Below are 27138 nucleotides of genomic sequence, written 5' to 3'. Positions count from 1 at the left end.
TCCGACCGGATTCATGACTCGCATCCACTAGTACACTCATCCGCTATAGCCTGTACGTCACTGAATCTAAACAAACCCCCGCTATAATTTGACCGCAAATGAAATGTCAGAACGAATTCCGTTTATCGAATCAAACGACACTATCACCCCGCCATAATAAAGACCGGACGTCTTTGAATTCACCATCCGGAAGAAAATAAAAAGATCCGAACCGAAACGTAGGAGGCGACGCACTAAACGTGCGTTTCAGTTCCCATCGATGTTCCAGAACCGAAAGATTGTTCGAAAAAAGTGGTAGATAGCCGAAAAAAGTGACAGGGGTGCAACACGAGGACTTCCCAGGAGGTCACCCATCCTAGTACTACTCTCGCCCAAGCACGCTTAACTTCGGAGTTCTGATGGGATCCAGTGCATTTGTGCTGGTATGATCGCACCCAGCATGCCTCTCAATTGTCAAAGTAATAAAGAGTTTCCACTCGCATTGTCGTACGAAGTCCGTTTAAATGAAAGTGCGAAAAAATCCTGCTAGATGACACCGGATGGACGATCCGAGCATGTCGGGAAGCCGGATGACTGCCAGGGCTGTCATCGCGCGATAGATCTTCCCGAGTACCCCCGAATCAATATAAGAATCGCCACGATCTGACGGGCGGATCAAAAGTTATCGTCGGAACGATATTTGTGCACCAAGGGTAGCTCACGGCCAGTAAACACCTTCCGACCGGATTCATGACTCGCATCCACTAGTACACTCATCCGCTATAGCCTGTACGTCACTGAATCTAAACAAACCCCCGCTATAATTTGACCGCAAATGAAATGTCAGAACGAATTCCGTTTATCGAATCAAACGACACTATCACCCCGCCATAATAAAGACCGGACGTCTTTGAATTCACCATCCGGAAGAAAATAAAAAGATCCGAACCGAAACGTAGGAGGCGACGCACTAAACGTGCGTTTCAGTTCCCATCGATGTTCCAGAACCGAAAGATTGTTCGAAAAAAGTGGTAGATAGCCGAAAAAAGTGACAGGGGTGCAACACGAGGACTTCCCAGGAGGTCACCCATCCTAGTACTACTCTCGCCCAAGCACGCTTAACTTCGGAGTTCTGATGGGATCCAGTGCATTTGTGCTGGTATGATCGCACCCAGCATGCCTCTCCATTGTCAAAGTAATAAAGAGTTTCCACTCGCATTGTCGTACGAAGTCCGTTTAAATGAAAGTGCGAAAAAATCCTGCTAGATGACACCGGATGGACGATCCGAGCATGTCGGGAAGCCGGATGACCGCCAGGGCTGTCATCGCGCGATGAATCTTCCCGAGTACCCCCGAATCAATATAAGAACCGCCACGATCTGACGGGCGGATCAAAAGTTATCGTCGGAACGATATTTGTGCACCAAGGGTAGCTCACGGCCAGTAAACACCTTCCGACCGGATTCATGACTCGCATCCACTAGTACACTCATCCGCTATAGCCTGTACGTCACTGAATCTAAACAAACCCCCGCTATAATTTGACCGCAAATGAAATGTCAGAACGAATTCCGTTTATCGAATCAAACGACACTATCACCCCGCCATAATAAAGACCGGACGTGTTTGAATTCACCATCCGGAAGAAAATAAAAAGATCCGAACCGAAACGTAGGAGGCGACGCACTAAACGTGCGTTTCAGTTCGCATCGATGTTCCAGAACCGAAAGATTGTTCGAAAAAAGTGGTAGATAGCCGAAAAAAGTGACAGGGGTGCAACACGAGGACTTCCCAGGAGGTCACCCATCCTAGTACTACTCTCGCCCAAGCACGCTTAACTTCGGAGTTCTGATGGGATCCAGTGCATTTGTGCTGGTATGATCGCACCCAGCATGCCACTCCATTGTCAAAGTAATAAAGAGTTTCCACTCGCATTGTCGTACGAAGTCCGTTTAAATGAAAGTGCGAAAAAATCCTGCTAGATGACACCGGATGGACGATCCGAGCATGTCGGGAAGCCGGATGACCGCCAGGGCTGTCATCGCGCGATGGATCTTCCCGAGTACCCCCGAATTAATATAAGAATCACGACGATCTGACGGGCGGATCAAAAGTTATCGTCGGAACGATATTTGTGCACCAAGGGTAGCTCACGGCCAGTAAACACCTTCCGACCGGATTCATGACTCGCATCCACTAGTACACTCATCCGCTATAGCCTGTACGTCACTGAATCTAAACAAACCCCCGCTATAATTTGACTGCAAATGAAATGTCAGAACGAATTCCGTTTATCGAATCAAACGACACTATCACCCCGCCATAATAAAGACCGGACGTCTTTGAATTCACCATCCGGAAGAAAATAAAAAGATCCGAACCGAAACGTAGGAGGCGACGCACTAAACGTGCGTTTCAGTTCGCATCGATGTTCCAGAACCGAAAGATTGTTCGAAAAAAGTGGTAGATAGCCGAAAAAAGTGACAGGGGTGCAACACGAGGACTTCCCAGGAGGTCACCCATCCTAGTACTACTCTCGCCCAAGCACGCTTAACTTCGGAGTTCTGATGGGATCCAGTGCATTTGTGCTGGTATGATCGCACCCAGCATGCCTCTCCATTGTCAAAGTAATAAAGAGTTTCCACTCGCATTGTCGTACGAAGTCCGTTTAAATGAAAGTGCGAAAAAATCCTGCTAGATGACACCGGATGGACGATCCGAGCATGTCGGGAAGCCGGATGACCGCCAGGGCTGTCATCGCGCGATGGATCTTCCCGAGTACCCCCGAATCAATATAAGAATCGCCACGATCTGACGGGCGGATCAAAAGTTATCGTCGGAACGATATTTGTGCACCAAGGGTAGCTCACGGCCAGTAAACACCTTCCGACCGGATTCATGACTCGCATCCACTAGTACACTCATCCGCTATAGCCTGTACGTCACTGAATCTAAACAAACCCCCGCTATAATTTGACCGCAAATGAAATGTCAGAACGAATTCCGTTTATCGAATCAAACGACACTATCACCCCGCCATAATAAAGACCGGACGTCTTTGAATTCACCATCCGGAAGAAAATAAAAAGATCCGAACCGAAACGTAGGAGGCGACGCACTAAACGTGCGTTTCAGTTCGCATCGATGTTCCAGAACCGAAAGATTGTTCGAAAAAAGTGGTTGATAGCCGAAAAAAGTGACAGGGGTGCAACACGAGGACTTCCCAGGAGGTCACCCATCCTAGTACTACTCTCGCCCAAGCACGCTTAACTTCGGAGTTCTGATGGGATCCAGTGCATTTGTGCTGGTATGATCGCACCCAGCATGCCTCTCCATTGTCAAAGTAATAAAGAGTTTCCACTCGCATTGTCGTACGAAGTCCGTTTAAATGAAAGTGCGAAAAAATCCTGCTAGATGACACCGGATGGACGATCCGAGCATGTCGGGAAGCCGGATGACCGCCAGGGCTGTCATCGCGCGATGGATCTTCCCGAGTACCCCCGAATCAATATAAGAATCGCCACGATCTGACGGGCGGATCAAAAGTTATCGTCGGAACGATATTTGTGCACCAAGGGTAGCTCACGGCCAGTAAACACCTTCCGACCGGATTCATGACTCGCATCCACTAGTACACTCATCCGCTATAGCCTGTACGTCACTGAATCTAAACAAACCCCCGCTATAATTTGACCGCAAATGAAATGTCAGAACGAATTCCGTTTATCGAATCAAACGACACTATCACCCCGCCATAATAAAGACCGGACGTCTTTGAATTCACCATCCGGAAGAAAATAAAAAGATCCGAACCGAAACGTAGGAGGCGACGCACTAAACGTGCGTTTCAGTTCGCATCGATGTTCCAGAACCGAAAGATTGTTCGAAAAAAGTGGTAGATAGCCGAAAAAAGTGACAGGGGTGCAACACGAGGACTTCCCAGGAGGTCACCCATCCTAGTACTACTCTCGCCCAAGCACGCTTAACTTCGGAGTTCTGATGGGATCCAGTGCATTTGTGCTGGTATGATCGCACCCAGCATGCCTCTCCATTGTCAAAGTAATAAAGAGTTTCCACTCGCATTGTCGTACGAAGTCCGTTTAAATGAAAGTGCGAAAAAATCCTGCTAGATGACACCGGATGGACGATCCGAGCATGTCGGGAAGCCGGATGACCGCCAGGGCTGTCATCGCGCGATGAATCTTCCCGAGTACCCCCGAATCAATATAAGAACCGCCACGATCTGACGGGCGGATCAAAAGTTATCGTCGGAACGATATTTGTGCACCAAGGGTAGCTCACGGCCAGTAAACACCTTCCGACCGGATTCATGACTCGCATCCACTAGTACACTCATCCGCTATAGCCTGTACGTCACTGAATCTAAACAAACCCCCGCTATAATTTGACCGCAAATGAAATGTCAGAACGAATTCCGTTTATCGAATCAAACGACACTATCACCCCGCCATAATAAAGACCGGACGTGTTTGAATTCACCATCCGGAAGAAAATAAAAAGATCCGAACCGAAACGTAGGAGGCGACGCACTAAACGTGCGTTTCAGTTCGCATCGATGTTCCAGAACCGAAAGATTGTTCGAAAAAAGTGGTAGATAGCCGAAAAAAGTGACAGGGGTGCAACACGAGGACTTCCCAGGAGGTCACCCATCCTAGTACTACTCTCGCCCAAGCACGCTTAACTTCGGAGTTCTGATGGGATCCAGTGCATTTGTGCTGGTATGATCGCACCCAGCATGCCACTCCATTGTCAAAGTAATAAAGAGTTTCCACTCGCATTGTCGTACGAAGTCCGTTTAAATGAAAGTGCGAAAAAATCCTGCTAGATGACACCGGATGGACGATCCGAGCATGTCGGGAAGCCGGATGACCGCCAGGGCTGTCATCGCGCGATGGATCTTCCCGAGTACCCCCGAATTAATATAAGAATCACGACGATCTGACGGGCGGATCAAAAGTTATCGTCGGAACGATATTTGTGCACCAAGGGTAGCTCACGGCCAGTAAACACCTTCCGACCGGATTCATGACTCGCATCCACTAGTACACTCATCCGCTATAGCCTGTACGTCACTGAATCTAAACAAACCCCCGCTATAATTTGACTGCAAATGAAATGTCAGAACGTATTCCGTTTATCGAATCAAACGACACTATCACCCCGCCATAATAAAGACCGGACGTCTTTGAATTCACCATCCGGAAGAAAATAAAAAGATCCGAACCGAAACGTAGGAGGCGACGCACTAAACGTGCGTTTCAGTTCGCATCGATGTTCCAGAACCGAAAGATTGTTCGAAAAAAGTGGTAGATAGCCGAAAAAAGTGACAGGGGTGCAACACGAGGACTTCCCAGGAGGTCACCCATCCTAGTACTACTCTCGCCCAAGCACGCTTAACTTCGGAGTTCTGATGGGATCCAGTGCATTTGTGCTGGTATGATCGCACCCAGCATGCCTCTCCATTGTCAAAGTAATAAAGAGTTTCCACTCGCATTGTCGTACGAAGTCCGTTTAAATGAAAGTGCGAAAAAATCCTGCTAGATGACACCGGATGGACGATCCGAGCATGTCGGGAAGCCGGATGACCGCCAGGGCTGTCATCGCGCGATGGATCTTCCCGAGTACCCCCGAATCAATATAAGAATCGCCACGATCTGACGGGCGGATCAAAAGTTATCGTCGGAACGATATTTGTGCACCAAGGGTAGCTCACGGCCAGTAAACACCTTCCGACCGGATTCATGACTCGCATCCACTAGTACACTCATCCGCTATAGCCTGTACGTCACTGAATCTAAACAAACCCCCGCTATAATTTGACCGCAAATGAAATGTCAGAACGAATTCCGTTTATCGAATCAAACGACACTATCACCCCGCCATAATAAAGACCGGACGTCTTTGAATTCACCATCCGGAAGAAAATAAAAAGATCCGAACCGAAACGTAGGAGGCGACGCACTAAACGTGCGTTTCAGTTCGCATCGATGTTCCAGAACCGAAAGATTGTTCGAAAAAAGTGGTTGATAGCCGAAAAAAGTGACAGGGGTGCAACACGAGGACTTCCCAGGAGGTCACCCATCCTAGTACTACTCTCGCCCAAGCACGCTTAACTTCGGAGTTCTGATGGGATCCAGTGCATTTGTGCTGGTATGATCGCACCCAGCATGCCTCTCCATTGTCAAAGTAATAAAGAGTTTCCACTCGCATTGTCGTACGAAGTCCGTTTAAATGAAAGTGCGAAAAAATCCTGCTAGATGACACCGGATGGACGATCCGAGCATGTCGGGAAGCCGGATGACCGCCAGGGCTGTCATCGCGCGATGGATCTTCCCGAGTACCCCCGAATCAATATAAGAATCGCCACGATCTGACGGGCGGATCAAAAGTTATCGTCGGAACGATATTTGTGCACCAAGGGTAGCTCACGGCCAGTAAACACCTTCCGACCGGATTCATGACTCGCATCCACTAGTACACTCATCCGCTATAGCCTGTACGTCACTGAATCTAAACAAACCCCCGCTATAATTTGACCGCAAATGAAATGTCAGAACGAATTCCGTTTATCGAATCAAACGACACTATCACCCCGCCATAATAAAGACCGGACGTCTTTGAATTCACCATCCGGAAGAAAATAAAAAGATCCGAACCGAAACGTAGGAGGCGACGCACTAAACGTGCGTTTCAGTTCGCATCGATGTTCCAGAACCGAAAGATTGTTCGAAAAAAGTGGTAGATAGCCGAAAAAAGTGACAGGGGTGCAACACGAGGACTTCCCAGGAGGTCACCCATCCTAGTACTACTCTCGCCCAAGCACGCTTAACTTCGGAGTTCTGATGGGATCCAGTGCATTTGTGCTGGTATGATCGCACCCAGCATGCCTCTCCATTGTCAAAGTAATAAAGAGTTTCCACTCGCATTGTCGTACGAAGTCCGTTTAAATGAAAGTGCGAAAAAATCCTGCTAGATGACACCGGATGGACGATCCGAGCATGTCGGGAAGCCGGATGACCGCCAGGGCTGTCATCGCGCGATGAATCTTCCCGAGTACCCCCGAATCAATATAAGAACCGCCACGATCTGACGGGCGGATCAAAAGTTATCGTCGGAACGATATTTGTGCACCAAGGGTAGCTCACGGCCAGTAAACACCTTCCGACCGGATTCATGACTCGCATCCACTAGTACACTCATCCGCTATAGCCTGTACGTCACTGAATCTAAACAAACCCCCGCTATAATTTGACCGCAAATGAAATGTCAGAACGAATTCCGTTTATCGAATCAAACGACACTATCACCCCGCCATAATAAAGACCGGACGTGTTTGAATTCACCATCCGGAAGAAAATAAAAAGATCCGAACCGAAACGTAGGAGGCGACGCACTAAACGTGCGTTTCAGTTCGCATCGATGTTCCAGAACCGAAAGATTGTTCGAAAAAAGTGGTAGATAGCCGAAAAAAGTGACAGGGGTGCAACACGAGGACTTCCCAGGAGGTCACCCATCCTAGTACTACTCTCGCCCGAGCACGCTTAACTTCGGAGTTCTGATGGGATCCAGTGCATTTGTGCTGGTATGATCGCACCCAGCATGCCACTCCATTGTCAAAGTAATAAAGAGTTTCCACTCGCATTGTCGTACGAAGTCCGTTTAAATGAAAGTGCGAAAAAATCCTGCTAGATGACACCGGATGGACGATCCGAGCATGTCGGGAAGCCGGATGACCGCCAGGGCTGTCATCGCGCGATGGATCTTCCCGAGTACCCACGAATCAATATAAGAATCACGACGATCTGACGGGCGGATCAAAAGTTATCGTCGGAACGATATTTGTGCACCAAGGGTAGCTCACGGCCAGTAAACACCTTCCGACCGGATTCATGACTCGCATCCACTAGTACACTCATCCGCTATAGCCTGTACGTCACTGAATCTAAACAAACCCCCGCTATAATTTGACTGCAAATGAAATGTCAGAACGAATTCCGTTTATCGAATCAAACGACACTATCACCCCGCCATAATAAAGACCGGACGTCTTTGAATTCACCATCCGGAAGAAAATAAAAAGATCCGAACCGAAACGTAGGAGGCGACGCACTAAACGTGCGTTTCAGTTCGCATCGAGGGGTGCAACACGAGGACTTCCCAGGAGGTCACCCATCCTAGTACTACTCTCGCCCAAGCACGCTTAACTTCGGAGTTCTGATGGGATCCAGTGCATTTGTGCTGGTATGATCGCACCCAGCATGCCTCTCCATTGTCAAAGTAATAAAGAGTTTCCACTCGCATTGTCGTACGAAGTCCGTTTAAATGAAAGTGCGAAAAAATCCTGCTAGATGACACCGGATGGACGATCCGAGCATGTCGGGAAGCCGGATGACCGCCAGGGCTGTCATCGCGCGATTAATCTTCCCGAGTACCCCCGAATCAATATAAGAATCGCCACGATCTGACGGGCGGATCAAAAGTTCTCGTCGGAACGATATTTGTGCACCAAGGGTAGCTCACGGCCAGTAAACACCTTCCGACCGGATTCATGACTCGCATCCACTAGTACACTCATCCGCTATAGCCTGTACGTCAGTGAATCTAAACAAACCCCCGCTATAATTTGACTGCAAATGAAATGTCAGAACGAATTCCGTTTATCGAATCAAACGACACTATCACCCCGCCATAATAAAGACCGGACGTCTTTGAATTCACCATCCGGAAGAAAATAAAAAGATCCGAACCGAAACGTAGGAGGCGACGCACTAAACGTGGGTTTCAGTTCGCATCGATGTTCCAGAACCGAAAGATTGTTCGAAAAAAGTGGTAGATAGCCGAAAAAAGTGACAGGGGTGCAACACGAGGACTTCCCAGGAGGTCACCCATCCTAGTACTACTCTCGCCCAAGCACGCTTAACTTCGGAGTTCTGATGGGATCCAGTGCATTTGTACTGGTATGATCGCACCCAGCATGCCTCTCCATTGTCAAAGTAATAAAGAGTTTCCACTCGCATTGTCGTACGAAGTCCGTTTAAATGAAAGTGCGAAAAAATCCTGCTAGATGACACCGGATGGACGATCCGAGCATGTCGGGAAGCCGGATGACTGCCATGGCTGTCATCGCGCGATGGATCTTCCCGAGTACCCCCGAATCAATATAAGAAACGCCACGATCTGACGGGCGGATCAAAAGTTATCGTCGGAACGATATTTGTGCACCAAGGGTAGCTCACGGCCAGTAAACACCTTCCGACCGGATTCATGACTCGCATCCACTAGTACACTCATCCGCTATAGCCTGTACGTCACTGAATCTAAACAAACCCCCGCTATAATTTGACCGCAAATGAAATGTCAGAACGAATTCCGTTTATCGAATCAAACGACACTATCACCTCGCCATAATAAAGACCGGACGTCTTTGAATTCACCATCCGGAAGAAAATAAAAAGATCCGAACCGAAACGTAGGAGGCGACGCACTAAACGTGCGTTTCAGTTCGCATCGATGTTCCAGAACCGAAAGATTGTTCGAAAAAAGTGGTAGATAGCCGAAAAAAGTGACAGGGGTGCAACACGAGGACTTCCCAGGAGGTCACCCATCCTAGTACTACTCTCGCCCAAGCACGCTTAACTTCGGAGTTCTGATGGGATCCAGTGCATTTGTGCTGGTATGATCGCACCCAGCATGCCTCTCCATTGTCAAAGTAATAAAGCGTTTCCACTCGCATTGTCGTACGAAGTCCGTTTAAATGAAAGTGCGAAAAAATCCTGCTAGATGACACCGGATGGACGATCCGAGCATGTCTGGAAGCCGGATGACCGCCAGGGCTGTCATCGCGCGATGAATCTTCCCGAGTACCCCCGAATCAATATAAGAATCGCCACGATCTGACGGGCGGATCAAAAGTTATCGTCGGAACGATATTTGTGCACCAAGGGTAGCTCACGGCCAGTAAACATCTTCCGACCGGATTCATGACTCGCATCCACTAGTACACTCATCCGCTATAGCCTGTACGTCACTGAATCTAAACAAACCCCCGCTATAATTTGACCGCAAATGAAATGTCAGAACGAATTCCGTTTATCGAATCAAACGACACTATCACCCCGCCATAATAAAGACCGGACGTCTTTGAATTCACCATCCGGAAGAAAATAAAAAGATCCGAACCGAAACGTAGGAGGCGTCGCACTAAACGTGCGTTTCAGTTCGCATCGATGTTCCAGAACCGAAAGATTGTTCGAAAAAAGTGGTAGATAGCCGAAAAAAGTGACAGGGGTGCAACACGAGGACTTCCCAGGAGGTCACCCATCCTAGTACTACTCTCGCCCAAGCACGCTTAACTTCGGAGTTCTGATGGGATCCAGTGCATTTGTGCTGGTATGATCGCACCCAGCATGCCTTTCCATTGTCAAAGTAATAAAGAGTTTCCACTCGCATTGTCGTACGAAGTCCGTTTAAATGAAAGTGCGACAAAATCCTGCTAGATGACACCGGATGGACGATCCGAGCATGTCGGGAAGCCGGATGACCGCCAGGGCTGTCATCGCGCGATTAATCTTCCCGAGTACCCCCGAATCAATATAAGAATCGCTACGATCTGACGGGCGGATCAAAAGTTATCGTCGGAACGATATTTGTGCACCAAGGGTAGCTCACGGCCAGTAAACACCTTCCGACCGGATTCATGACTCGCATCCACTAGTACACTCATCCGCTATAGCCTGTACGTCACTGAATCTAAACAAACCCCCGCTATAATTTGACTGCAAATGAAATGTCAGAACGAATTCCGTTTATCGAATCAAACGACACTATCACCCCGCCATAATAAAGACCGGACGTCTTTGAATTCACCATCCGGAAGAAAATAAAAAGATCCGAACCGAAACGTAGGAGGCGACGCACTAAACGTGCGTTTCAGTTCGCATCGATGTTCCAGAACCGAAAGATTGTTCGAAAAAAGTGGTAGATAGCCGAAAAAAGTGACAGGGGTGCAACACGAGGACTTCCCAGGAGGTCACCCATCCTAGTACTACTCTCGCCCAAGCACGCTTAACTTCGGAGTTCTGATGGGATCCAGTGCATTTGTGCTGGTATGATCGCACCCAGCATGCCTCTCAATTGTCAAAGTAATAAAGAGTTTCCACTCGCATTGTCGTACGAAGTCCGTTTAAATGAAAGTGCGAAAAAATCCTGCTAGATGACACCGGATGGACGATCCGAGCATGTCGGGAAGCCGGATGACTGCCAGGGCTGTCATCGCGCGATAGATCTTCCCGAGTACCCCCGAATCAATATAAGAATCGCCACGATCTGACGGGCGGATCAAAAGTTATCGTCGGAACGATATTTGTGCACCAAGGGTAGCTCACGGCCAGTAAACACCTTCCGACCGGATTCATGACTCGCATCCACTAGTACACTCATCCGCTATAGCCTGTACGTCACTGAATCTAAACAAACCCCCGCTATAATTTGACCGCAAATGAAATGTCAGAACGAATTCCGTTTATCGAATCAAACGACACTATCACCCCGCCATAATAAAGACCGGACGTCTTTGAATTCACCATCCGGAAGAAAATAAAAAGATCCGAACCGAAACGTAGGAGGCGACGCACTAAACGTGCGTTTCAGTTCCCATCGATGTTCCAGAACCGAAAGATTGTTCGAAAAAAGTGGTAGATAGCCGAAAAAAGTGACAGGGGTGCAACACGAGGACTTCCCAGGAGGTCACCCATCCTAGTACTACTCTCGCCCAAGCACGCTTAACTTCGGAGTTCTGATGGGATCCAGTGCATTTGTGCTGGTATGATCGCACCCAGCATGCCTCTCAATTGTCAAAGTAATAAAGAGTTTCCACTCGCATTGTCGTACGAAGTCCGTTTAAATGAAAGTGCGAAAAAATCCTGCTAGATGACACCGGATGGACGATCCGAGCATGTCGGGAAGCCGGATGACTGCCAGGGCTGTCATCGCGCGATAGATCTTCCCGAGTACCCCCGAATCAATATAAGAATCGCCACGATCTGACGGGCGGATCAAAAGTTATCGTCGGAACGATATTTGTGCACCAAGGGTAGCTCACGGCCAGTAAACACCTTCCGACCGGATTCATGACTCGCATCCACTAGTACACTCATCCGCTATAGCCTGTACGTCACTGAATCTAAACAAACCCCCGCTATAATTTGACCGCAAATGAAATGTCAGAACGAATTCCGTTTATCGAATCAAACGACACTATCACCCCGCCATAATAAAGACCGGACGTCTTTGAATTCACCATCCGGAAGAAAATAAAAAGATCCGAACCGAAACGTAGGAGGCGACGCACTAAACGTGCGTTTCAGTTCCCATCGATGTTCCAGAACCGAAAGATTGTTCGAAAAAAGTGGTAGATAGCCGAAAAAAGTGACAGGGGTGCAACACGAGGACTTCCCAGGAGGTCACCCATCCTAGTACTACTCTCGCCCAAGCACGCTTAACTTCGGAGTTCTGATGGGATCCAGTGCATTTGTGCTGGTATGATCGCACCCAGCATGCCTCTCCATTGTCAAAGTAATAAAGAGTTTCCACTCGCATTGTCGTACGAAGTCCGTTTAAATGAAAGTGCGAAAAAATCCTGCTAGATGACACCGGATGGACGATCCGAGCATGTCGGGAAGCCGGATGACCGCCAGGGCTGTCATCGCGCGATGAATCTTCCCGAGTACCCCCGAATCAATATAAGAACCGCCACGATCTGACGGGCGGATCAAAAGTTATCGTCGGAACGATATTTGTGCACCAAGGGTAGCTCACGGCCAGTAAACACCTTCCGACCGGATTCATGACTCGCATCCACTAGTACACTCATCCGCTATAGCCTGTACGTCACTGAATCTAAACAAACCCCCGCTATAATTTGACCGCAAATGAAATGTCAGAACGAATTCCGTTTATCGAATCAAACGACACTATCACCCCGCCATAATAAAGACCGGACGTGTTTGAATTCACCATCCGGAAGAAAATAAAAAGATCCGAACCGAAACGTAGGAGGCGACGCACTAAACGTGCGTTTCAGTTCGCATCGATGTTCCAGAACCGAAAGATTGTTCGAAAAAAGTGGTAGATAGCCGAAAAAAGTGACAGGGGTGCAACACGAGGACTTCCCAGGAGGTCACCCATCCTAGTACTACTCTCGCCCAAGCACGCTTAACTTCGGAGTTCTGATGGGATCCAGTGCATTTGTGCTGGTATGATCGCACCCAGCATGCCACTCCATTGTCAAAGTAATAAAGAGTTTCCACTCGCATTGTCGTACGAAGTCCGTTTAAATGAAAGTGCGAAAAAATCCTGCTAGATGACACCGGATGGACGATCCGAGCATGTCGGGAAGCCGGATGACCGCCAGGGCTGTCATCGCGCGATGGATCTTCCCGAGTACCCCCGAATTAATATAAGAATCACGACGATCTGACGGGCGGATCAAAAGTTATCGTCGGAACGATATTTGTGCACCAAGGGTAGCTCACGGCCAGTAAACACCTTCCGACCGGATTCATGACTCGCATCCACTAGTACACTCATCCGCTATAGCCTGTACGTCACTGAATCTAAACAAACCCCCGCTATAATTTGACTGCAAATGAAATGTCAGAACGAATTCCGTTTATCGAATCAAACGACACTATCACCCCGCCATAATAAAGACCGGACGTCTTTGAATTCACCATCCGGAAGAAAATAAAAAGATCCGAACCGAAACGTAGGAGGCGACGCACTAAACGTGCGTTTCAGTTCGCATCGATGTTCCAGAACCGAAAGATTGTTCGAAAAAAGTGGTAGATAGCCGAAAAAAGTGACAGGGGTGCAACACGAGGACTTCCCAGGAGGTCACCCATCCTAGTACTACTCTCGCCCAAGCACGCTTAACTTCGGAGTTCTGATGGGATCCAGTGCATTTGTGCTGGTATGATCGCACCCAGCATGCCTCTCCATTGTCAAAGTAATAAAGAGTTTCCACTCGCATTGTCGTACGAAGTCCGTTTAAATGAAAGTGCGAAAAAATCCTGCTAGATGACACCGGATGGACGATCCGAGCATGTCGGGAAGCCGGATGACCGCCAGGGCTGTCATCGCGCGATGGATCTTCCCGAGTACCCCCGAATCAATATAAGAATCGCCACGATCTGACGGGCGGATCAAAAGTTATCGTCGGAACGATATTTGTGCACCAAGGGTAGCTCACGGCCAGTAAACACCTTCCGACCGGATTCATGACTCGCATCCACTAGTACACTCATCCGCTATAGCCTGTACGTCACTGAATCTAAACAAACCCCCGCTATAATTTGACCGCAAATGAAATGTCAGAACGAATTCCGTTTATCGAATCAAACGACACTATCACCCCGCCATAATAAAGACCGGACGTCTTTGAATTCACCATCCGGAAGAAAATAAAAAGATCCGAACCGAAACGTAGGAGGCGACGCACTAAACGTGCGTTTCAGTTCGCATCGATGTTCCAGAACCGAAAGATTGTTCGAAAAAAGTGGTTGATAGCCGAAAAAAGTGACAGGGGTGCAACACGAGGACTTCCCAGGAGGTCACCCATCCTAGTACTACTCTCGCCCAAGCACGCTTAACTTCGGAGTTCTGATGGGATCCAGTGCATTTGTGCTGGTATGATCGCACCCAGCATGCCTCTCCATTGTCAAAGTAATAAAGAGTTTCCACTCGCATTGTCGTACGAAGTCCGTTTAAATGAAAGTGCGAAAAAATCCTGCTAGATGACACCGGATGGACGATCCGAGCATGTCGGGAAGCCGGATGACCGCCAGGGCGGTCATCGCGCGATGGATCTTCCCGAGTACCCCCGAATCAATATAAGAATCGCCACGATCTGACGGGCGGATCAAAAGTTATCGTCGGAACGATATTTGTGCACCAAGGGTAGCTCACGGCCAGTAAACACCTTCCGACCGGATTCATGACTCGCATCCACTAGTACACTCATCCGCTATAGCCTGTACGTCACTGAATCTAAACAAACCCCCGCTATAATTTGACCGCAAATGAAATGTCAGAACGAATTCCGTTTATCGAATCAAACGACACTATCACCCCGCCATAATAAAGACCGGACGTCTTTGAATTCACCATCCGGAAGAAAATAAAAAGATCCGAACCGAAACGTAGGAGGCGACGCACTAAACGTGCGTTTCAGTTCGCATCGATGTTCCAGAACCGAAAGATTGTTCGAAAAAAGTGGTAGATAGCCGAAAAAAGTGACAGGGGTGCAACACGAGGACTTCCCAGGAGGTCACCCATCCTAGTACTACTCTCGCCCAAGCACGCTTAACTTCGGAGTTCTGATGGGATCCAGTGCATTTGTGCTGGTATGATCGCACCCAGCATGCCTCTCCATTGTCAAAGTAATAAAGAGTTTCCACTCGCATTGTCGTACGAAGTCCGTTTAAATGAAAGTGCGAAAAAATCCTGCTAGATGACACCGGATGGACGATCCGAGCATGTCGGGAAGCCGGATGACCGCCAGGGCTGTCATCGCGCGATGAATCTTCCCGAGTACCCCCGAATCAATATAAGAACCGCCACGATCTGACGGGCGGATCAAAAGTTATCGTCGGAACGATATTTGTGCACCAAGGGTAGCTCACGGCCAGTAAACACCTTCCGACCGGATTCATGACTCGCATCCACTAGTACACTCATCCGCTATAGCCTGTACGTCACTGAATCTAAACAAACCCCCGCTATAATTTGACCGCAAATGAAATGTCAGAACGAATTCCGTTTATCGAATCAAACGACACTATCACCCCGCCATAATAAAGACCGGACGTGTTTGAATTCACCATCCGGAAGAAAATAAAAAGATCCGAACCGAAACGTAGGAGGCGACGCACTAAACGTGCGTTTCAGTTCGCATCGATGTTCCAGAACCGAAAGATTGTTCGAAAAAAGTGGTAGATAGCCGAAAAAAGTGACAGGGGTGCAACACGAGGACTTCCCAGGAGGTCACCCATCCTAGTACTACTCTCGCCCAAGCACGCTTAACTTCGGAGTTCTGATGGGATCCAGTGCATTTGTGCTGGTATGATCGCACCCAGCATGCCACTCCATTGTCAAAGTAATAAAGAGTTTCCACTCGCATTGTCGTACGAAGTCCGTTTAAATGAAAGTGCGAAAAAATCCTGCTAGATGACACCGGATGGACGATCCGAGCATGTCGGGAAGCCGGATGACCGCCAGGGCTGTCATCGCGCGATGGATCTTCCCGAGTACCCCCGAATCAATATAAGAATCACGACGATCTGACGGGCGGATCAAAAGTTATCGTCGGAACGATATTTGTGCACCAAGGGTAGCTCACGGCCAGTAAACACCTTCCGACCGGATTCATGACTCGCATCCACTAGTACACTCATCCGCTATAGCCTGTACGTCACTGAATCTAAACAAACCCCCGCTATAATTTGACTGCAAATGAAATGTCAGAACGAATTCCGTTTATCGAATCAAACGACACTATCACCCCGCCATAATAAAGACCGGACGTCTTTGAATTCACCATCCGGAAGAAAATAAAAAGATCCGAACCGAAACGTAGGAGGCGACGCACTAAACGTGCGTTTCAGTTCGCATCGATGTTCCAGAACCGAAAGATTGTTCGAAAAAAGTGGTAGATAGCCGAAAAAAGTGACAGGGGTGCAACACGAGGACTTCCCAGGAGGTCACCCATCCTAGTACTACTCTCGCCCAAGCACGCTTAACTTCGGAGTTCTGATGGGATCCAGTGCATTTGTGCTGGTATGATCGCACCCAGCATGCCTCTCCATTGTCAAAGTAATAAAGAGTTTCCACTCGCATTGTCGTACGAAGTCCGTTTAAATGAAAGTGCGAAAAAATCCTGCTAGATGACACCGGATGGACGATCCGAGCATGTCGGGAAGCCGGATGACCGCCAGGGCTGTCATCGCGCGATGGATCTTCCCGAGTACCCCCGAATCAATATAAGAATCGCCACGATCTGACGGGCGGATCAAAAGTTATCGTCGGAACGATATTTGTGCACCAAGGGTAGCTCACGGCCAGTAAACACCTTCCGACCGGATTCATGACTCGCATCCACTAGTACACTCATCCGCTATAGCCTGTACGTCACTGAATCTAAACAAACCCCCGCTATAATTTGACCGCAAATGAAATGTCAGAACGAATTCCGTTTATCGAATCAAACGACACTATCACCCCGCCATAATAAAGACCGGACGTCTTTGAATTCACCATCCGGAAGAAAATAAAAAGATCCGAACCGAAACGTAGGAGGCGACGCACTAAACGTGCGTTTCAGTTCGCATCGATGTTCCAGAACCGAAAGATTGTTCGAAAAAAGTGGTTGATAGCCGAAAAAAGTGACAGGGGTGCAACACGAGGACTTCCCAGGAGGTCACCCATCCTAGTACTACTCTCGCCCAAGCACGCTTAACTTCGGAGTTCTGATGGGATCCAGTGCATTTGTGCTGGTATGATCGCACCCAGCATGCCTCTCAATTGTCAAAGTAATAAAGAGTTTCCACTCGCATTGTCGTACGAAGTCCGTTTAAATGAAAGTGCGAAAAAATCCTGCTAGATGACACCGGATGGACGATCCGAGCATGTCGGGAAGCCGGATGACCGCCAGGGCTGTCATCGCGCGATGAATCTTCCCGAGTACCCCCGAATCAATATAAGAACCGCCACGATCTGACGGGCGGATCAAAAGTTATCGTCGGAACGATATTTGTGCACCAAGGGTAGCTCACGGCCAGTAAACACCTTCCGACCGGATTCATGACTCGCATCCACTAGTACACTCATCCGCTATAGCCTGTACGTCACTGAATCTAAACAAACCCCCGCTATAATTTGACCGCAAATGAAATGTCAGAACGAATTCCGTTTATCGAATCAAACGACACTATCACCCCGCCATAATAAAGACCGGACGTGTTTGAATTCACCATCCGGAAGAAAATAAAAAGATCCGAACCGAAACGTAGGAGGCGACGCACTAAACGTGCGTTTCAGTTCGCATCGATGTTCCAGAACCGAAAGATTGTTCGAAAAAAGTGGTAGATAGCCGAAAAAAGTGACAGGGGTGCAACACGAGGACTTCCCAGGAGGTCACCCATCCTAGTACTACTCTCGCCCAAGCACGCTTAACTTCGGAGTTCTGATGGGATCCAGTGCATTTGTGCTGGTATGATCGCACCCAGCATGCCACTCCATTGTCAAAGTAATAAAGAGTTTCCACTCGCATTGTCGTACGAAGTCCGTTTAAATGAAAGTGCGAAAAAATCCTGCTAGATGACACCGGATGGACGATCCGAGCATGTCGGGAAGCCGGATGACCGCCAGGGCTGTCATCGCGCGATGAATCTTCCCGAGTACCCCCGAATCAATATAAGAACCGCCACGATCTGACGGGCGGATCAAAAGTTATCGTCGGAACGATATTTGTGCACCAAGGGTAGCTCACGGCCAGTAAACACCTTCCGACCGGATTCATGACTCGCATCCACTAGTACACTCATCCGCTATAGCCTGTACGTCACTGAATCTAAACAAACCCCCGCTATAATTTGACCGCAAATGAAATGTCAGAACGAATTCCGTTTATCGAATCAAACGACACTATCACCCCGCCATAATAAAGACCGGACGTGTTTGAATTCACCATCCGGAAGAAAATAAAAAGATCCGAACCGAAACGTAGGAGGCGACGCACTAAACGTGCGTTTCAGTTCGCATCGATGTTCCAGAACCGAAAGATTGTTCGAAAAAAGTGGTAGATAGCCGAAAAAAGTGACAGGGGTGCAACACGAGGACTTCCCAGGAGGTCACCCATCCTAGTACTACTCTCGCCCAAGCACGCTTAACTTCGGAGTTCTGATGGGATCCAGTGCATTTGTGCTGGTATGATCGCACCCAGCATGCCACTCCATTGTCAAAGTAATAAAGAGTTTCCACTCGCATTGTCGTACGAAGTCCGTTTAAATGAAAGTGCGAAAAAATCCTGCTAGATGACACCGGATGGACGATCCGAGCATGTCGGGAAGCCGGATGACCGCCAGGGCTGTCATCGCGCGATGGATCTTCCCGAGTACCCCCGAATCAATATAAGAATCACGACGATCTGACGGGCGGATCAAAAGTTATCGTCGGAACGATATTTGTGCACCAAGGGTAGCTCACGGCCAGTAAACACCTTCCGACCGGATTCATGACTCGCATCCACTAGTACACTCATCCGCTATAGCCTGTACGTCACTGAATCTAAACAAACCCCCGCTATAATTTGACTGCAAATGAAATGTCAGAACGAATTCCGTTTATCGAATCAAACGACACTATCACCCCGCCATAATAAAGACCGGACGTCTTTGAATTCACCATCCGGAAGAAAATAAAAAGATCCGAACCGAAACGTAGGAGGCGACGCACTAAACGTGCGTTTCAGTTCGCATCGATGTTCCAGAACCGAAAGATTGTTCGAAAAAAGTGGTAGATAGCCGAAAAAAGTGACAGGGGTGCAACACGAGGACTTCCCAGGAGGTCACCCATCCTAGTACTACTCTCGCCCAAGCACGCTTAACTTCGGAGTTCTGATGGGATCCAGTGCATTTGTGCTGGTATGATCGCACCCAGCATGCCTCTCCATTGTCAAAGTAATAAAGAGTTTCCACTCGCATTGTCGTACGAAGTCCGTTTAAATGAAAGTGCGAAAAAATCCTGCTAGATGACACCGGATGGACGATCCGAGCATGTCGGGAAGCCGGATGACCGCCAAGGCTGTCATCGCGCGATTAATCTTCCCGAGTACCCCCGAATCAATATAAGAATCGCTACGATCTGACGGGCGGATCAAAAGTTATCGTCGGAACGATATTTGTGCACCAAGGGTAGCTCACGGCCAGTAAACACCTTCCGACCGGATTCATGACTCGCATCCACTAGTACACTCATCCGCTATAGCCTGTACGTCACTGAATCTAAACAAACCCCCGCTATAATTTGACCGCAAATGAAATGTCAGAACGAATTCCGTTTATCGAATCAAACGACATTATCAGCCCGCCATAATAAAGACCGGACGTCTTTGAATTCACCATCCGGAAGAAAATAAAAAGATCCGAACCGAAACGTATGAGGCGACGCACTAAACGTGCGTTTCAGTTCGCATCGATGTTCCAGAACCGAAAGATTGTTCGAAAAAAGTGGTAGATAGCCGAAAAAAGTGACAGGGGTGCAACACGAGGACTTCCCAGGAGGTCACCCATCCTAGTACTACTCTCGCCCAAGCACGCTTAACTTCGGAGTTCTGATGGGATCCAGTGCATTTGTGCTGGTATGATCGCACCCAGCATGCCACTCCATTGTCAAAGTAGTAAAGAGTTTCCACTCGCATTGTCGTACGAAGTCCGTTTAAATGAAAGTGCGAAAAAATCCTGCTAGATGACACCGGATGGACGATCCGAGCATGTCGGGAAGCCGGATGACCGCCAGGGCTGTCATCGCGCGATGGATCTTCCCGAGTACCCACGAATCAATATAAGAATCACGACGATCTGACGGGCGGATCAAAAGTTATCGTCGGAACGATATTTGTGCACCAAGGGTAGCTCACGGCCAGTAAACACCTTCCGACCGGATTCATGACTCGCATCCACTAGTACACTCATCCGCTATAGCCTGTACGTCACTGAATCTAAACAAACCCCCGCTATAATTTGACTGCAAATGAAATGTCAGAACGAATTCCGTTTATCGAATCAAACGACACTATCACCCCGCCATAATAAAGACCGGACGTCTTTGAATTCACCATCCGGAAGAAAATAAAAAGATCCGAACCGAAACGTAGGAGGCGACGCACTAAACGTGCGTTTCAGTTCGCATCGAGGGGTGCAACACGAGGACTTCCCAGGAGGTCACCCATCCTAGTACTACTCTCGCCCAAGCACGCTTAACTTCGGAGTTCTGATGGGATCCAGTGCATTTGTGCTGGTATGATCGCACCCAGCATGCCTCTCCATTGTCAAAGTAATAAAGAGTTTCCACTCGCATTGTCGTACGAAGTCCGTTTAAATGAAAGTGCGAAAAAATCCTGCTAGATGACACCGGATGGACGATCCGAGCATGTCGGGAAGCCGGATGACCGCCAGGGCTGTCATCGCGCGATTAATCTTCCCGAGTACCCCCGAATCAATATAAGAATCGCTACGATCTGACGGGCGGATAAAAAGTTATCGTCGGAACGATATTTGTGCACCAAGGGTAGCTCACGGCCAGTAAACACCTTCCGACCGGATTCATGACTCGCATCCACTAGTACACTCATCCGCTATAGCCTGTACGTCACTGAATCTAAACAAACCCCCGCTATAATTTGACCGCAAATGAAATGTCAGAACGAATTCCGTTTATCGAATCAAACGACATTATCAGCCCGCCATAATAAAGACCGGACGTCTTTGAATTCACCATCCGGAAGAAAATAAAAAGATCCGAACCGAAACGTATGAGGCGACGCACTAAACGTGCGTTTCAGTTCGCATCGATGTTCCAGAACCGAAAGATTGTTCGAAAAAAGTGGTAGATAGCCGAAAAAAGTGACAGGGGTGCAACACGAGGACTTCCCAGGAGGTCACCCATCCTAGTACTACTCTCGCCCAAGCACGCTTAACTTCGGAGTTCTGATGGGATCCAGTGCATTTGTGCTGGTATGATCGCACCCAGCATGCCACTCCATTGTCAAAGTAATAAAGAGTTTCCACTCGCATTGTCGTACGAAGTCCGTTTAAATGAAAGTGCGAAAAAATCCTGCTAGATGACACCGGATGGACGATCCGAGCATGTCGGGAAGCCGGATGACCGCCAGGGCTGTCATCGCGCGATGGATCTTCCCGAGTACCCACGAATCAATATAAGAATCACGACGATCTGACGGGCGGATCAAAAGTTATCGTCGGAACGATATTTGTGCACCAAGGGTAGCTCACGGCCAGTAAACACCTTCCGACCGGATTCATGACTCGCATCCACTAGTACACTCATCCGCTATAGCCTGTACGTCACTGAATCTAAACAAACCCCCGCTATAATTTGACTGCAAATGAAATGTCAGAACGAATTCCGTTTATCGAATCAAACGACACTATCACCCCGCCATAATAAAGACCGGACGTCTTTGAATTCACCATCCGGAAGAAAATAAAAAGATCCGAACCGAAACGTAGGAGGCGACGCACTAAACGTGCGTTTCAGTTCGCATCGAGGGGTGCAACACGAGGACTTCCCAGGAGGTCACCCATCCTAGTACTACTCTCGCCCAAGCACGCTTAACTTCGGAGTTCTGATGGGATCCAGTGCATTTGTGCTGGTATGATCGCACCCAGCATGCCTCTCCATTGTCAAAGTAATAAAGAGTTTCCACTCGCATTGTCGTACGAAGTCCGTTTAAATGAAAGTGCGAAAAAATCCTGCTAGATGACACCGGATGGACGATCCGAGCATGTCGGGAAGCCGGATGACCGCCAGGGCTGTCATCGCGCGATTAATCTTCCCGAGTACCCCCGAATCAATATAAGAATCGCCACGATCTGACGGGCGGATCAAAAGTTCTCGTCGGAACGATATTTGTGCACCAAGGGTAGCTCACGGCCAGTAAACACCTTCCGACCGGATTCATGACTCGCATCCACTAGTACACTCATCCGCTATAGCCTGTACGTCAGTGAATCTAAACAAACCCCCGCTATAATTTGACTGCAAATGAAATGTCAGAACGAATTCCGTTTATCGAATCAAACGACACTATCACCCCGCCATAATAAAGACCGGACGTCTTTGAATTCACCATCCGGAAGAAAATAAAAAGATCCGAACCGAAACGTAGGAGGCGACGCACTAAACGTGCGTTTCAGTTCGCATCGATGTTCCAGAACCGAAAGATTGTTCGAAAAAAGTGGTAGATAGCCGAAAAAAGTGACAGGGGTGCAACACGAGGACTTCCCAGGAGGTCACCCATCCTAGTACTACTCTCGCCCAAGCACGCTTAACTTCGGAGTTCTGATGGGATCCAGTGCATTTTTGCTGGTATGATCGCACCCAGCATGCCTCTCCATTGTCAAAGTAATAAAGAGTTTCCACTCGCATTGTCGTACGAAGTCCGTTTAAATGAAAGTGCGAAAAAATCCTGCTAGATGACACCGGATGGACGATCCGAGCATGTCGGGAAGCCGGATGACTGCCATGGCTGTCATCGCGCGATGGATCTTCCCGAGTACCCCCGAATCAATATAAGAATCGCCACGATCTGACGGGCGGATCAAAAGTTATCGTCGGAACGATATTTGTGCACCAAGGGTAGCTCACGGCCAGTAAACACCTTCCGACCGGATTCATGACTCGCATCCACTAGTACACTCATCCGCTATAGCCTGTACGTCACTGAATCTAAACAAACCCCCGCTATAATTTGACCGCAAATGAAATGTCAGAACGAATTCCGTTTATCGAATCAAACGACACTATCACCTCGCCATAATAAAGACCGGACGTCTTTGAATTCACCATCCGGAAGAAAATAAAAAGATCCGAACCGAAACGTAGGAGGCGACGCACTAAACGTGCGTTTCAGTTCGCATCGATGTTCCAGAACCGAAAGATTGTTCGAAAAAAGTGGTAGATAGCCGAAAAAAGTGACAGGGGTGCAACACGAGGACTTCCCAGGAGGTCACCCATCCTAGTACTACTCTCGCCCAAGCACGCTTAACTTCGGAGTTCTGATGGGATCCAGTGGATTTGTGCTGGTATGATCGCACCCAGCATGCCTCTCCATTGTCAAAGTAATAAAGCGTTTCCACTCGCATTGTCGTACGAAGTCCGTTTAAATGAAAGTGCGAAAAAATCCTGCTAGATGACACCGGATGGACGATCCGAGCATGTCTGGAAGCCGGATGACCGCCAGGAATGTCATCGCGCGATGAATCTTCCCGAGTACCCCCGAATCAATATAAGAATCGCCACGATCTGACGGGCGGATCAAAAGTTATCGTCAGAACGATATTTGTGCACCAAGGGTAGCTCACGGCCAGTAAACATCTTCCGACCGGATTCATGACTCGCATCCACTAGTACACTCATCCGCTATAGCCTGTACGTCACTGAATCTAAACAAACCCCCGCTATAATTTGACCGCAAATGAAATGTCAGAACGAATTCCGTTTATCGAATCAAACGACACTATCACCCCGCCATAATAAAGACCGGACGTCTTTGAATTCACCATCCGGAAGAAAATAAAAAGATCCGAACCGAAACGTAAGAGGCGACGCACTAAACGTGCGTTTCAGTTCGCATCGATGTTCCAGAACCGAAAGATTGTTCGAAAAAAGTGGTAGATAGCCGAAAAAAGTGACAGGGGTGCAACACGAGGACTTCCCAGGAGGTCACCCATCCTAGTACTACTCTCGCCCAAGCACGCTTAACTTCGGAGTTCTGATGGGATCCAGTGCATTTTTGCTGGTATGATCGCACCCAGCATGCCTCTCCATTGTCAAAGTAATAAAGAGTTTCCACTCGCATTGTCGTACGAAGTCCGTTTAAATGAAAGTGCGAAAAAATCCTGCTAGATGACACCGGATGGACGATCCGAGCATGTCGGGAAGCCGGATGACTGCCATGGCTGTCATCGCGCGATGGATCTTCCCGAGTACCCCCGAATCAATATAAGAATCGCCACGATCTGACGGGCGGATCAAAAGTTATCGTCAGAACGATATTTGTGCACCAAGGGTAGCTCACGGCCAGTAAACACCTTCCGACCGGATTCATGACTCGCATCCACTAGTACACTCATCCGCTATAGCCTGTACGTCACTGAATCTAAACAAACCCCCGCTATAATTTGACCGCAAATGAAATGTCAGAACGAATTCCGTTTATCGAATCAAACGACACTATCACCTCGCCATAATAAAGACCGGACGTCTTTGAATTCACCATCCGGAAGAAAATAAAAAGATCCGAACCGAAACGTAGGAGGCGACGCACTAAACGTGCGTTTCAGTTCGCATCGATGTTCCAGAACCGAAAGATTGTTCGAAAAAAGTGGTAGATAGCCGAAAAAAGTGACAGGGGTGCAACACGAGGACTTCCCAGGAGGTCACCCATCCTAGTACTACTCTCGCCCAAGCACGCTTAACTTCGGAGTTCTGATGGGATCCAGTGGATTTGTGCTGGTATGATCGCACCCAGCATGCCTCTCCATTGTCAAAGTAATAAAGCGTTTCCACTCGCATTGTCGTACGAAGTCCGTTTAAATGAAAGTGCGAAAAAATCCTGCTAGATGACACCGGATGGACGATCCGAGCATGTCTGGAAGCCGGATGACCGCCAGGAATGTCATCGCGCGATGAATCTTCCCGAGTACCCCCGAATCAATATAAGAATCGCCACGATCTGACGGGCGGATCAAAAGTTATCGTCAGAACGATATTTGTGCACCAAGGGTAGCTCACGGCCAGTAAACATCTTCCGACCGGATTCATGACTCGCATCCACTAGTACACTCATCCGCTATAGCCTGTACGTCACTGAATCTAAACAAACCCCCGCTATAATTTGACCGCAAATGAAATGTCAGAACGAATTCCGTTTATCGAATCAAACGACACTATCACCCCGCCATAATAAAGACCGGACGTCTTTGAATTCACCATCCGGAAGAAAATAAAAAGATCCGAACCGAAACGTAGGAGGCGTCGCACTAAACGTGCGTTTCAGTTCGCATCGATGTTCCAGAACCGAAAGATTGTTCGAAAAAAGTGGTAGATAGCCGAAAAAAGTGACAGGGGTGCAACACGAGGACTTCCCAGGAGGTCACCCATCCTAGTACTACTCTCGCCCAAGCACGCTTAACTTCGGAGTTCTGATGGGATCCAGTGCATTTGTGCTGGTATGATCGCACCCAGCATGCCTCTCCATTGTCAAAGTAATAAAGAGTTTCCACTCGCATTGTCGTACGAAGTCCGTTTAAATGAAAGTGCGAAAAAATCCTGCTAGATGACACCGGATGGACGATCCGAGCATGTCGGGAAGCCGGATGACCGCCAGGGCTGTCATCGCGCGATGAATCTTCCCGAGTACCCCCGAATCAATATAAGAACCGCCACGATCTGACGGGCGGATCAAAAGTTATCGTCGGAACGATATTTGTGCACCAAGGGTAGCTCACGGCCAGTAAACACCTTCCGACCGGATTCATGACTCGCATCCACTAGTACACTCATCCGCTATAGCCTGTACGTCACTGAATCTAAACAAACCCCCGCTATAATTTGACCGCAAATGAAATGTCAGAACGAATTCCGTTTATCGAATCAAACGACACTATCACCCCGCCATAATAAAGACCGGACGTGTTTGAATTCACCATCCGGAAGAAAATAAAAAGATCCGAACCGAAACGTAGGAGGCGACGCACTAAACGTGCGTTTCAGTTCGCATCGATGTTCCAGAACCGAAAGATTGTTCGAAAAAAGTGGTAGATAGCCGAAAAAAGTGACAGGGGTGCAACACGAGGACTTCCCAGGAGGTCACCCATCCTAGTACTACTCTCGCCCAAGCACGCTTAACTTCGGAGTTCTGATGGGATCCAGTGCATTTGTGCTGGTATGATCGCACCCAGCATGCCACTCCATTGTCAAAGTAATAAAGAGTTTCCACTCGCATTGTCGTACGAAGTCCGTTTAAATGAAAGTGCGAAAAAATCCTGCTAGATGACACCGGATGGACGATCCGAGCATGTCGGGAAGAAGGATGACCGCCAGGGCTGTCATCGCGCGATGAATCTTCCCGAGTACCCCCGAATCAATATAAGAACCGCCACGATCTGACGGGCGGATCAAAAGTTATCGTCGGAACGATATTTGTGCACCAAGGGTAGCTCACGGCCAGTAAACACCTTCCGACCGGATTCATGACTCGCATCCACTAGTACACTCATCCGCTATAGCCTGTACGTCACTGAATCTAAACAAACCCCCGCTATAATTTGACCGCAAATG

At 48.4% G+C, this 27138-nt stretch overlaps 38 non-coding genes across 38 annotated transcripts; all 38 read right to left on the bottom strand.

The window, feature by feature from the left end:
* Positions 1-317: 317 nt before the first annotated feature.
* On the bottom strand, positions 318-436 carry LOC143871160 (5S ribosomal RNA). Its single transcript, XR_013245935.1, has one exon. It is a non-coding gene; the product is annotated as a 5S ribosomal RNA (ribosomal RNA).
* Positions 437-1033: 597 nt separating this feature from the next.
* Positions 1034-1152, bottom strand: LOC143871159 (5S ribosomal RNA). Its single transcript, XR_013245934.1, has one exon. It is a non-coding gene; the product is annotated as a 5S ribosomal RNA (ribosomal RNA).
* A 597-nt stretch (positions 1153-1749) lies between these two features.
* On the bottom strand, positions 1750-1868 carry LOC143871158 (5S ribosomal RNA). Its single transcript, XR_013245933.1, has one exon. It is a non-coding gene; the product is annotated as a 5S ribosomal RNA (ribosomal RNA).
* Positions 1869-2465: 597 nt separating this feature from the next.
* Positions 2466-2584, bottom strand: LOC143871157 (5S ribosomal RNA). The gene has a single exon (XR_013245932.1). It is a non-coding gene; the product is annotated as a 5S ribosomal RNA (ribosomal RNA).
* A 597-nt stretch (positions 2585-3181) lies between these two features.
* Positions 3182-3300, bottom strand: LOC143871156 (5S ribosomal RNA). Its single transcript, XR_013245931.1, has one exon. It is a non-coding gene; the product is annotated as a 5S ribosomal RNA (ribosomal RNA).
* A 597-nt stretch (positions 3301-3897) lies between these two features.
* On the bottom strand, positions 3898-4016 carry LOC143871155 (5S ribosomal RNA). Its single transcript, XR_013245930.1, has one exon. It is a non-coding gene; the product is annotated as a 5S ribosomal RNA (ribosomal RNA).
* Positions 4017-4613: 597 nt separating this feature from the next.
* Positions 4614-4732, bottom strand: LOC143871153 (5S ribosomal RNA). The gene has a single exon (XR_013245928.1). It is a non-coding gene; the product is annotated as a 5S ribosomal RNA (ribosomal RNA).
* A 597-nt stretch (positions 4733-5329) lies between these two features.
* On the bottom strand, positions 5330-5448 carry LOC143871152 (5S ribosomal RNA). Its single transcript, XR_013245927.1, has one exon. It is a non-coding gene; the product is annotated as a 5S ribosomal RNA (ribosomal RNA).
* Positions 5449-6045: 597 nt separating this feature from the next.
* LOC143871151 (5S ribosomal RNA) lies at positions 6046-6164 on the bottom strand. The gene has a single exon (XR_013245926.1). It is a non-coding gene; the product is annotated as a 5S ribosomal RNA (ribosomal RNA).
* Positions 6165-6761: 597 nt separating this feature from the next.
* LOC143871150 (5S ribosomal RNA) lies at positions 6762-6880 on the bottom strand. The gene has a single exon (XR_013245925.1). It is a non-coding gene; the product is annotated as a 5S ribosomal RNA (ribosomal RNA).
* Positions 6881-7477: 597 nt separating this feature from the next.
* Positions 7478-7596, bottom strand: LOC143873087 (5S ribosomal RNA). The gene has a single exon (XR_013247809.1). It is a non-coding gene; the product is annotated as a 5S ribosomal RNA (ribosomal RNA).
* A 540-nt stretch (positions 7597-8136) lies between these two features.
* On the bottom strand, positions 8137-8255 carry LOC143871149 (5S ribosomal RNA). Its single transcript, XR_013245924.1, has one exon. It is a non-coding gene; the product is annotated as a 5S ribosomal RNA (ribosomal RNA).
* Positions 8256-8852: 597 nt separating this feature from the next.
* LOC143873179 (5S ribosomal RNA) lies at positions 8853-8971 on the bottom strand. The gene has a single exon (XR_013247900.1). It is a non-coding gene; the product is annotated as a 5S ribosomal RNA (ribosomal RNA).
* Positions 8972-9568: 597 nt separating this feature from the next.
* Positions 9569-9687, bottom strand: LOC143871148 (5S ribosomal RNA). The gene has a single exon (XR_013245923.1). It is a non-coding gene; the product is annotated as a 5S ribosomal RNA (ribosomal RNA).
* Positions 9688-10284: 597 nt separating this feature from the next.
* LOC143871147 (5S ribosomal RNA) lies at positions 10285-10403 on the bottom strand. The gene has a single exon (XR_013245921.1). It is a non-coding gene; the product is annotated as a 5S ribosomal RNA (ribosomal RNA).
* A 597-nt stretch (positions 10404-11000) lies between these two features.
* On the bottom strand, positions 11001-11119 carry LOC143871146 (5S ribosomal RNA). The gene has a single exon (XR_013245920.1). It is a non-coding gene; the product is annotated as a 5S ribosomal RNA (ribosomal RNA).
* A 597-nt stretch (positions 11120-11716) lies between these two features.
* Positions 11717-11835, bottom strand: LOC143871145 (5S ribosomal RNA). Its single transcript, XR_013245919.1, has one exon. It is a non-coding gene; the product is annotated as a 5S ribosomal RNA (ribosomal RNA).
* Positions 11836-12432: 597 nt separating this feature from the next.
* Positions 12433-12551, bottom strand: LOC143871144 (5S ribosomal RNA). Its single transcript, XR_013245918.1, has one exon. It is a non-coding gene; the product is annotated as a 5S ribosomal RNA (ribosomal RNA).
* Positions 12552-13148: 597 nt separating this feature from the next.
* On the bottom strand, positions 13149-13267 carry LOC143871142 (5S ribosomal RNA). The gene has a single exon (XR_013245916.1). It is a non-coding gene; the product is annotated as a 5S ribosomal RNA (ribosomal RNA).
* A 597-nt stretch (positions 13268-13864) lies between these two features.
* On the bottom strand, positions 13865-13983 carry LOC143871141 (5S ribosomal RNA). Its single transcript, XR_013245915.1, has one exon. It is a non-coding gene; the product is annotated as a 5S ribosomal RNA (ribosomal RNA).
* Positions 13984-14580: 597 nt separating this feature from the next.
* Positions 14581-14699, bottom strand: LOC143871140 (5S ribosomal RNA). The gene has a single exon (XR_013245914.1). It is a non-coding gene; the product is annotated as a 5S ribosomal RNA (ribosomal RNA).
* Positions 14700-15296: 597 nt separating this feature from the next.
* LOC143871139 (5S ribosomal RNA) lies at positions 15297-15415 on the bottom strand. The gene has a single exon (XR_013245913.1). It is a non-coding gene; the product is annotated as a 5S ribosomal RNA (ribosomal RNA).
* Positions 15416-16012: 597 nt separating this feature from the next.
* LOC143871138 (5S ribosomal RNA) lies at positions 16013-16131 on the bottom strand. Its single transcript, XR_013245912.1, has one exon. It is a non-coding gene; the product is annotated as a 5S ribosomal RNA (ribosomal RNA).
* Positions 16132-16728: 597 nt separating this feature from the next.
* LOC143871137 (5S ribosomal RNA) lies at positions 16729-16847 on the bottom strand. The gene has a single exon (XR_013245911.1). It is a non-coding gene; the product is annotated as a 5S ribosomal RNA (ribosomal RNA).
* Positions 16848-17444: 597 nt separating this feature from the next.
* Positions 17445-17563, bottom strand: LOC143871136 (5S ribosomal RNA). Its single transcript, XR_013245910.1, has one exon. It is a non-coding gene; the product is annotated as a 5S ribosomal RNA (ribosomal RNA).
* A 597-nt stretch (positions 17564-18160) lies between these two features.
* LOC143871135 (5S ribosomal RNA) lies at positions 18161-18279 on the bottom strand. Its single transcript, XR_013245909.1, has one exon. It is a non-coding gene; the product is annotated as a 5S ribosomal RNA (ribosomal RNA).
* A 597-nt stretch (positions 18280-18876) lies between these two features.
* Positions 18877-18995, bottom strand: LOC143871134 (5S ribosomal RNA). Its single transcript, XR_013245908.1, has one exon. It is a non-coding gene; the product is annotated as a 5S ribosomal RNA (ribosomal RNA).
* A 597-nt stretch (positions 18996-19592) lies between these two features.
* Positions 19593-19711, bottom strand: LOC143871133 (5S ribosomal RNA). Its single transcript, XR_013245907.1, has one exon. It is a non-coding gene; the product is annotated as a 5S ribosomal RNA (ribosomal RNA).
* A 597-nt stretch (positions 19712-20308) lies between these two features.
* Positions 20309-20427, bottom strand: LOC143871130 (5S ribosomal RNA). Its single transcript, XR_013245905.1, has one exon. It is a non-coding gene; the product is annotated as a 5S ribosomal RNA (ribosomal RNA).
* A 540-nt stretch (positions 20428-20967) lies between these two features.
* LOC143871129 (5S ribosomal RNA) lies at positions 20968-21086 on the bottom strand. The gene has a single exon (XR_013245904.1). It is a non-coding gene; the product is annotated as a 5S ribosomal RNA (ribosomal RNA).
* Positions 21087-21683: 597 nt separating this feature from the next.
* Positions 21684-21802, bottom strand: LOC143871128 (5S ribosomal RNA). The gene has a single exon (XR_013245903.1). It is a non-coding gene; the product is annotated as a 5S ribosomal RNA (ribosomal RNA).
* Positions 21803-22342: 540 nt separating this feature from the next.
* On the bottom strand, positions 22343-22461 carry LOC143871127 (5S ribosomal RNA). Its single transcript, XR_013245902.1, has one exon. It is a non-coding gene; the product is annotated as a 5S ribosomal RNA (ribosomal RNA).
* Positions 22462-23058: 597 nt separating this feature from the next.
* Positions 23059-23177, bottom strand: LOC143873854 (5S ribosomal RNA). The gene has a single exon (XR_013248550.1). It is a non-coding gene; the product is annotated as a 5S ribosomal RNA (ribosomal RNA).
* A 597-nt stretch (positions 23178-23774) lies between these two features.
* LOC143873253 (5S ribosomal RNA) lies at positions 23775-23893 on the bottom strand. Its single transcript, XR_013247973.1, has one exon. It is a non-coding gene; the product is annotated as a 5S ribosomal RNA (ribosomal RNA).
* A 597-nt stretch (positions 23894-24490) lies between these two features.
* On the bottom strand, positions 24491-24609 carry LOC143873853 (5S ribosomal RNA). Its single transcript, XR_013248549.1, has one exon. It is a non-coding gene; the product is annotated as a 5S ribosomal RNA (ribosomal RNA).
* Positions 24610-25206: 597 nt separating this feature from the next.
* LOC143873252 (5S ribosomal RNA) lies at positions 25207-25325 on the bottom strand. The gene has a single exon (XR_013247972.1). It is a non-coding gene; the product is annotated as a 5S ribosomal RNA (ribosomal RNA).
* A 597-nt stretch (positions 25326-25922) lies between these two features.
* LOC143871126 (5S ribosomal RNA) lies at positions 25923-26041 on the bottom strand. Its single transcript, XR_013245901.1, has one exon. It is a non-coding gene; the product is annotated as a 5S ribosomal RNA (ribosomal RNA).
* A 597-nt stretch (positions 26042-26638) lies between these two features.
* Positions 26639-26757, bottom strand: LOC143871125 (5S ribosomal RNA). The gene has a single exon (XR_013245900.1). It is a non-coding gene; the product is annotated as a 5S ribosomal RNA (ribosomal RNA).
* Positions 26758-27138: the final 381 nt, after the last annotated feature.

Source organism: Tasmannia lanceolata, unplaced genomic scaffold (assembly GCF_043159265.1).
Source record: "Tasmannia lanceolata isolate RefF3 unplaced genomic scaffold, GAP_Taslan_0.1 ptg000003l, whole genome shotgun sequence".
Lineage (NCBI taxonomy): Eukaryota > Viridiplantae > Streptophyta > Magnoliopsida > Canellales > Winteraceae > Tasmannia > Tasmannia lanceolata.
The sequence above is the reverse complement of the archived record's forward strand: the minus strand, read 5'-3'. Positions and strand labels throughout refer to the sequence as shown.